This window comes from Triticum urartu, chromosome 3 (genome assembly GCF_003073215.2).
Source record: "Triticum urartu cultivar G1812 chromosome 3, Tu2.1, whole genome shotgun sequence".
Classification (NCBI taxonomy): domain Eukaryota; kingdom Viridiplantae; phylum Streptophyta; class Magnoliopsida; order Poales; family Poaceae; genus Triticum; species Triticum urartu.
Genome location: NC_053024.1, coordinates 496,448,192 through 496,457,769, shown reverse-complemented (window position 1 = coordinate 496,457,769; position 9,578 = coordinate 496,448,192).

The following is a 9,578-nucleotide window of genomic DNA, read 5'->3' as shown; positions in this document are numbered from 1 at the left end:
AGTGCAAGTTTTACCAGAATTCAGTTCTGGACAGAAACTTCAGAGGAGTGTTTGGTGGACTTGCAAGTTGAAATTGAAGCTGCCCTTCTGGACTTAAGGTACTAGTTGGAAGGACTATAAGATGGCAAAGTTTCAGAGTTAATGGAGATAGAAAAATTAGGGTTGCAGTTATAACTAAAGAATGGGACAGAATTTGAAAAGAGGATGTTTCTCTCAAAAATTTCAAAAGACATAGTTAGGTTTTTGCTCAAAAGTGATTTATAGGCATCACCTGACCTCTCACAATTTTTGTGGGATTTTAAAACAATTATTTAAAATAATTGTAGTGCAACAGAAGCATTTTAAGTATTGAAAATGCTTTTAAAAGTATTACTTGTGGCAAATTTTATTATGAAAATAATTCCCACTGTTATTTATGATACAAATGGAAAGGTTTATAAAACAACCACATACCACAACACTTCACAAAAATAATCTTCTATGGAGGGGAGAATTTTTTGTAAAACAGGAAATAGAAAAGGCTTTGAAATTAATAAATGACCTAGTATAATTCAAAATTTTATTTCTGGCCAAATTTTACTTAATAAAATTTGATTAAAATTTTGGGGTTTTACAAACTCTACCCCCCTTAAGAAAAATCTCGTCCTCGAGATTTGTTAAGGGCAGAAGAACTGAAAATCACAACAAATGATCATATGCAGAATGCAGTCATGGCAATGCACTTACATACGCCCTAAATTACAATACAATGGTTGCATCATGTATACTAGTGCTAGATACAGCAACAATGACCGTCTACGGTCCGAAGGTGAGATCTACAGGGTCTTGTGGAAGGGTTCCCGGTGCTGGAGCACATTCTTCTTCTTCCGGGGGAAGTGAAGGAAGTAAACAAAGAACACATCCTTCTGGAGTTGGCCATGGTGGTCCACCAATGGCGTTGTGGGGATTTAGAACAGCAAGGTAATGGAGGTAATCCATTAGTTGCTGGGTTAGATGCTCCTGGGCCATCACATATTGAATGAGGTTGGCCATAGCTGGATCTCTTTCTATACGTTCACAACGGAACGTGGCTTCTGCTCCAGAAGCTGCGCGGCTCGGGAAATAGTAGTATTTCCTTTCACTAGTAGCGGGTACAGTGAATCGAAGATGAGTAACTGCTTCATAAGCAGCAGCCTCAATAGCCATGCCTGAGGTTGGCATGGATCTCCCGACGAAGACAACATATGGAGGGCCTTGATTTAAATCCTCTCGTGGGATATGCACAACTGCCCAGTATTTCGAGGAATCGGGGGTGATCCTCATTTTGAACAACTCATACTGGGGTGGGTGGCTGGAACCAAGTGTATTGCGGGTCAAATCCCACAAAACCTTAATGAAACTACCAGGGCTTGCATCTGGAGTTCGTAGGTAGGCTCCGGGGTGAGACATGGAAGGGTGAATGGAGAAGAGTGGTGCTCAAGTGTGGTGGTGGTTGGTGTGGTGCATGGATACGTACCCTTATAAGGTGCCTGGGTCAGGAAACACGATGCGGCGCTGGCACGACTTGTGCATCGGCTCTGACATAGGGTTGTCCAAGTCAAATTCTCGAACACCACTTCTCAAAAGGAGTGTGACGCATTACTGTGCGTGTCGGCAGTCACGTCTAGCATTTACTCTGTCGCCATACACCAATAATTTACGCTAGATCACACATAGTACCATTACAACAATGGCACACATGTAGTTGACAAGCTCACTATGCCATACGATTGGTACCTTGAAAATACAAGACAACATGACTACTAAGATTTGACAATACTCCTGGTGGACTCAGTCCACCTTATTGACATCTAGCCGAGCGTGTCTTGCAGATGTCGAGGCCTTTCCGTGAGCTTCAGTGTCGGAGTTGCTCGGGGTAGGATGAGGAGCTATAGTGCTGGGATAGCGATGATGCCCCTCGTGGGGTCTTGTGGTCACAATCCCGTTGGAGTAGGTCTCCAAGAGACAACAGAGTTCTCCTGGGGAGGCAAAGGCATTGCCGGGGTTGATGATAGGAGCAAACCTTGGGGCTTCAACTAGCCTCTCAAGTAGCATTATTGGGGTGTCGGTGTTGGTTGCAGCTTCACTCCTTACCGGTGTCAGGAGAGTAAGCGTCCTGCGAGTCGCAATCAGGTCATTAGTGACCTGATCGAGTAGTGCCTCTTGCGCTCTCAGGTAGCGCACCATATGCACTAGAGAAGGATCCGACTCATGGTCACCGTTGGCGACTTGGGTCGGGATACCATAGCCTGCACGACTAGGGTAGTAGAAGAAAGGGCGGGTGTTAACCCTCGGCAACAAATGCTGAAGATGAACTATACCCTCTCGGGCTGCAAGGTGGATGGTTTGGGCTCATGGAGGTCGTCCTTCCGGTGAACCGGGGACACTCTGATGTGGTGCCCCTCCCGTAGATGTGTACCGTGGCCCAAAAGTGGTGGATGGCATCACTTGTGTGTTCCTGGTACACAACATACTCCGGGGGTTCGTCTATGCCAAAAGCACGACGAGTGAGATTGGCGAGGATCGCTATGAAATCTCCAAGCTCGGATGCGATGGTCTCGTTGTGGACGACGGGACTAGGCATCTTGGTGGTTTGGAAATCATGGTGCGAGTGAGAGTTGTGATGTGTTGAGTTGGGGCAAGGCTTCCTTTATAAGCCAGCGGGGTCTTCCATCGCACGCTTCTGGATGGGACAACTCAGGTGCTGGCTACGGGCGCACGACCTATGGCCTAGGACGATAGGTTGGGCACCGACTATCAAAAAGATGTCAGCTCGCCACTGCGTAGGCTATCGAATAAGATGGGCTTGATGGTGGATAACAAAGGATATGGACGATGTGGAAACCTAGGGATAGTGACCAGGCTAAGATAGGATTAGCCGGTGGTCAGCCTGGCTCTGATACCAAGGTTGTTGGGGCCAGATTTCCGGGACATAAATTCCCAGCAAACGACCCTTATGTCACCACCAGCCCGAGGATTACTGTTGCTGGTGGATATTTCCTTGATACAGAATTCCAAGCAATTACAAGTATTTGAGTACAAGACCTTACAGGTCCATTGAGTACAACAATGATTTCTAGTGGCAGATAATGGAAGCGACTCGTGGATCTCCAACGCTGATGGAACTCCATTCCCACGGGAACAGCTGACCTGGATAACTCCTATCTCGCGTGGCTGCTATCTCCAAATCCTAGGTTGCGGGGTGTCTTCACAATGCTCCTCTCTGAGTCATGATCTGGCCAAGACAATAGCCAGGGACAAGCCAGTGAGTACGTTTGAATGTACTCGCAAACATCAAGAACAAAGGATATACCGGATGCATATGCTCATGATGAATTAAATTATACGCATGTGCAGACTGAGAATTCAAAGCATGGCATGAAAAATATTCATACGGTGCGGAAGGGTAAATAAGTCATGTTATTAGTAAATCAAAGAAATGAAACGGAACGTCGGGCGTTGGACCGCCCGAGAAATTCCAAGAGAAATGCCAAACGGACGTCTAAAAGAGAATCGGGCGAGACATGACCGCCCAAGAACTCAAGAGACATCACGAGAGGTCTTGAAAATACACGCCACAGTCGGGTGTCTGAAGCGACGCCGCATAAAGGGCTTATAAGAAAATAACATGAGCATTCAGGTGGACTAGCCATCCCAAGAGATGCTCACAGTTGCACATAAGAGGAAACGGTTAGTCCACAACAATATTCATGTCAACAATAATATTCGTAACGGCACCAACAGTGACAGTAATTACCCTGCAGGACGAACCATGATCAATTTAATTATTTTCTCTGGAGACTGACACTAAGACCGACACTTGACCAGCCCAGAATGTAGTCCTTAACCATGGACACGGCTATTCAAATAGATATAACTCTGCAGAGGGTGTACTCTTTACCCACAAGTAAAGGATTTCTTTAGTCAACCCCGAGACATTGACTAATTCTGATTACGGTCTTTGGGATGAAAACACACCTGACCCGCACATACCAGCTTTAATCCATCAAGCCAGGGATCACCCAAAACAATGATAAAGTAAAACTCTAAGTGGGAAGGCCTCACACAACGGCCTCCCACAGCATGAACATTCAGCTTCGGTCCCAGACCGGCCATTCATGCCCCCGAACCAAGTGACATGACTACTAGGGCCAACAGTATCATTCCCTATGGCCTCTCTGTACGGTGTGTGTAGGAAAGGGGTTATCCACTTACTGAACCATACCCTACCTTTGGCAGGGACATGTGGTAGCACGAATCAAGTATGGGGGGTTACTGGAACAAGACTCGATCTACGGTCAACTCAGGAGGTTTAAGTTTCCCTACAATGGTTAGCACAATATAATTCCTTGGCAGTACCTGAGGGAGTCCTGGATTAGGGGGTCTCCGGATAGCCGGACTATATCCTTTGCCCGGACTGTTGGACTATGAAGATACAAGATTGAAGACTTCGTCCCGTGTCTGGATGGGACTTTCCTTGGCATGGAAGGCAAGCTTGGTAATACGGATACGTAGATCTCCTCCCTTGTAACCGACTATGTGTAACCCTAGACCCCTCCGGTGTCTATGTAAACTAGAGGGCTTAGTCCGTAGGACAACAGACAACCATACCATTTGCTAGCTTCTAGGGTTTAGCCTCTACGATCTCGTGGTAGATCAACTCTTGTAATACTCACATCATCAATATCAATCAAGCGGGATGTAGGGTTTTACCTCCATCAAGAGGGCCCGAACCTGGGTAAACATCGTGTCCCCTGCCTCTTGTTACCATCCGCCTCAGACGCACAGTCCGGGACCCCCTACCCAAGATCCGTCGGTTTTGACACCAACATTGGTGCTTCCATTGAGAGTTCCACTGTGCCGTCACCATAAGGCTCGATGGCCCCTTCGATCATCGATAATGATGCGGTCCAGGGTGAGGTTTTCCTCCCCGGACAGATCTTTGTATTCGGCGGCTTCGCACTACGGGCCAATTCGCTTGGCCATCTAGAGCAGATCGAGAGTGACGCCCCTGGCTATCAAGTCAGGTTCGGAAACTTAAACTACACTGCCGACATCCGCAGAGACTTTATCTTCGACAGATTCGAGCCCATGTCAGGTGCGCCGCACAATCACGACGAGCATGACGTAACTCTGCTGTCGGACAGTGTTCGGGAGATCGCATCTGCAACTACTCCGGCCTTCAATCCGGAGCAAATTGCGCCATCCGACGACGGAGGGATGGACCCCGCCATGGAGGCCGCACTCTCAGTGGCGATGGAGCCGGATACTGACTTCACCCCTTACGAGAGCCGTGTTGCTGAACAACTGGATTCGTCTCTGGCCACGGACTCCGAGCCGCCTGCATCCGTGCCTATCGAATTCGACTAGGTGCCGATCATGGAGTTTGCCTCCGCATATATCTTTCAGCATTCGCCTTTCGGCGATGTACTAAATTCATTAAGGTCTCTCTCCTTGTCAGGAGAACCTTGGCCCAACTATGTCCAGCTAGAATGGGATGCAGACGACGAAAAAATTCGTTGCCCACCCACCACCCACTTAGTATCCACTGTCGACGATTTAACCGACATGCTCGACTTCGACTCGGAAGACATCGACGGTATAGACGACGATGTAGGAGACGAAAAGGAACCACCGCCCACAGGGCGCTGGACCACCACCTCATCATATGATATATACATGGTGGACACCCCCTTAGAAGGCAATGGCAATAAGACAGCGGAGAAAAGACCCCTCCAAGAAGCAACCGAAGCGCCGACGTCAGCGGCGCCACTCTAAGTCCCGCCATAGCAAAAATAGTGATACCAGCACAAGAGATAATAACACTCCGGATAGTGCCGAAGACGACAATAATCCCCTCCAGCACGATTTAGTGCAGGAAGGTGAACAAGCTAGGCCTCCAGAGCGGGCAGCAGATGGAGAATCGGAGGAGGACAATTACATGCCTCTCCCCGAAGACGAGGTGAGGCTCGGCGACGAAGAATTTATCGTGCCTGAGGATCCCGTCGAGCAGGAGCGCTTCAAGCGTCGGCTTATGGCCACAACAAATAGCCTGAAGAAAAAGCAACAACAGCTTCAAGCGGACGAAGATCTGCTAGCAGACAGATGGACCGAAGTCCTTGCGGCCGAGGAATACGAACTCGAGCACCCCTCCAAGAATAACCCAAAGCGTAGGTTGCTACGCCACTTCGAGGAGGAAGCATTGAAACCTACATCACCAGTGTATGATGCGGCTGACCGGCCACCTCATGGCCGAGCCAGAGAGGCGTTTCGGCCAGAAGTTCAGCCTGCACCCCGCCGCCACTCAAACAAAAATACCAAGGCCCGGGGCAACACACGGGACCTGTGAGACGTATTGGAAAACAAGGCAAAACATGAAAGATTGATCTACGGATCACGGGGGCGTGCACCAATATACGACGAGGATCGTCACGCCGGATACACTAAAAGAAAATCCGGCCGAGCCGGACTCGGCAGACAAGACTCGTATGAACCGCGTCGCGATATAGCCCGTCACAGAGGCGCCGCACACCCCTTATGCTTCACTGATGAAGTAATGGATCATGAATTCCCAGAAGGGTTTAAACCCGTAAACATCGAATCATACGATGGTACTACAGACCCTGCGGTATGGATAGAAGACTTCTTCCTCCACATTCATATGTCCCGCGGGGATGACCTTGATACGTCTGCAACGTCTCTATAATTTTTGATTGCTCCATGCTATATTATCGACTATTTTGGACATTATTGGGCTTTATTATCCACTTTTATATTATTTTTGGGACTAACCTATTAACCAGAGGCCCAACCCAGAATTGTTGTTTTTTGCCTGTTTTAGGGTTTCGAAGAAAAGGAATATCAAATGGAGTCCAAACGGAATGAAACCTTCCGGAACATGATTTTCTCAACGAACAAGACCCAGGAGACTTGGACCCTACGTCAAGAAAGAAAAGAGGAGGCCACGAGGTAGGGGGCGCGCCTACCCCCCCAGGCGCGCCCTCCACCCTTGTGGGCCCCCTGTTGCTCCACTAACGTACTCCTTCCTCCTATATATACCTACGTACCCCCAAATAATCAGATACGGAGCCAAAACCCTAATTACACCGCCGCAACTTTCTGTATCCACGAGATCCCATCTTGGGGCCTGTTCCGGAGCTCCGCCGGAGGGGGCATCGATCACGGAGGGCTTCTACATCAACACCTTAGCCCCTCCGATGAAGTGTGAGTAGTTTACCTTAGACCTACAGGTCCATAGTTAGTAGCTAGATGTCTTCTTCTCTCTTTTTGGATCTCAATACAATGTTCTCCCCCTCTCTTGTGGAGAACTATTCGATGTGATCTTCTTTTTGCGGTGTGTTTGTTGAGACCGATGAATTGTGGGTTTATGATCAAGTCTATCTATGAATAATATTTGAATCTTCTCTGAATTCTTTTATGTATGATTGGTTATCTTTGCAAGTCTCTTCGAATTATCAGTTTGGTTTGGCCTACTAGATTGATCTTTCTTGCAATGGGAGAAGTGCTTAGCTTTGGGTTCAATCTTGTGGTGTCCTTTCCTAGTGGCAGTATAGGGGCAGCAACGCACGCATTGTATTGTTTCCATCGAGGATAACAAGATGGGGTTTTCTTCATATTGCATGAGTCTATCCCTCTACATCATGTCATCTTGCTTAAGGCGTTACCCTGTTTTTAACTTAATACTCTAAATGCATGCTGGATAGCGGATGATGAGTGGAGTAATACTAGTAGATGCAGGCAGGAGTCGGTCTACTTGTCTCGGACATGATGCCTATATACATGATCATACCTAGATATTCTCATAACTATCCTCAATTCTATCAATTGCTCAACAGTAATTTGTTCACCCACCGTAGAATACTTATGCTCTCGAGAGAAGCCACTAGTGAAACCTATGGCCCCGGGGTCTATCTTCATCATATTAATCTCCTACTACTTAGTTATTTCCTTTGTTATTTACTTTGCCTTTATTTTACTTTGCATCTTTATCACAAAAATACCAAAAAAATATTATCTTATCATATCTATCAGATCTCACTCTCGTAAGTGGCCTTATAGGGATTGACAACCCCTATTTGCGTTGGTTGCGAGGATTTATTTGTTTTGTGCAGGTACTAGGGACTCGCGCGTAGCCTCCTACTGGATTGATACCTTGGTTCTCAAAAACTGAGGGAGATACTTACGCTACTTTGTTGCATCATCCCTTCCTCTTCGGGGAAAACCAGCGCAGTGCTCAAGAGGTAGCAAGAAGGATTTCTAGCGCCGTTCCCGGGGAGGTCTACGCAAAAGTCAACATACCAAGTACCCATCACATACCCTTATCTCCAGCATTACATTATTTGCCATTTGCCTCTCGTTTTCCTCTCCCCCACTTCACCCTTGCCGTTTTATTTGCCCTCTCTCTCTCTATCCTCCCTCTCTTTCTCTATTTGCCCACTTGCTTTTTGTTTGCTTGTGTGTTAGTTTGTTTGCTTGTCGTTATGGCTAGTCCTTTACCTTCTACCTCTATGTCTGAAATTGGGGAAACTATTGTCGATAATAATTCTGATGCTCCTACTAAAGAACCCACTATCTCACATACAAAAAGATTCCGTGTTGGTAGTGGTAATATTATTGGAAAAGGAGCTATTCAAGATTTTTTACTTGTGCCAGTGCTTTACCCTCTATGGGTAGTTCTATCCTTCATAGAACTAGTAGTCTTGCAGACGCTATTGCCATGCTTGTAGTTGAACTTGAAAGACAATTCATGCACATGCATCCTTCCATACAAAGGATTTTTCTGGAATTTTCTAATATTGAGCATTCTTCTGTTAAGCATGCCGCTACTATATTTTTGGCTCATGAGTAAAAGAGGCCAAAGAAATCTTTGCACATTATAGGGTGGACGCTTGCCGTCCTCCCATAGAGGCTATCCTCTTTGATCAAGAAGAAATAATGTGTTTTCAATCTCTAGACTATGTTGCTTTCAATGAAAATCTTAGAAAAAGGGTTCCTACCAATGTTCTAGTTGATAGAATTTCTGAACTTAATGATGGTTTGGCTATTCGAAATAACAAACTAGGATATTCTCTTGAATATAGGCTCACAAAGTTCTGTCAAAAGAATGCTTATAATGATGAATTGGTTGTGCAATATGGAGGACCAAAGGAGGAACCTATACCTCCCAAGGTTGATCTTGGGGACTTTTATCCCATTAAATTTAGCCCTTTTGATTACTTTTGCTTGCCTTAAAGAAAACTTGCTGCCGAACGTACAGAATATGAAATGAGTTTTAATAATCTATCTTATTATTATGGCAATACCTAGATCTATCCTTGCTTGTTATGCCTAGCTAAGGGCGTTAAACGATAGCGCTTGTTGGGAGGCAACCCAATTTTATTTTTATTCCTTGATTTTTGCTCCTGTTTAGTAATAAATAATTTATCTAGCCTCTGTTTTGGTTGTATTTTTTGTGTTTAATTAGTGTTTGTGCCAAGTAGAACCGTTGGGAAGACTTGGGGAAAGTCTTGTTGAACTTGCTGTAAAAAACAGAAACTTTA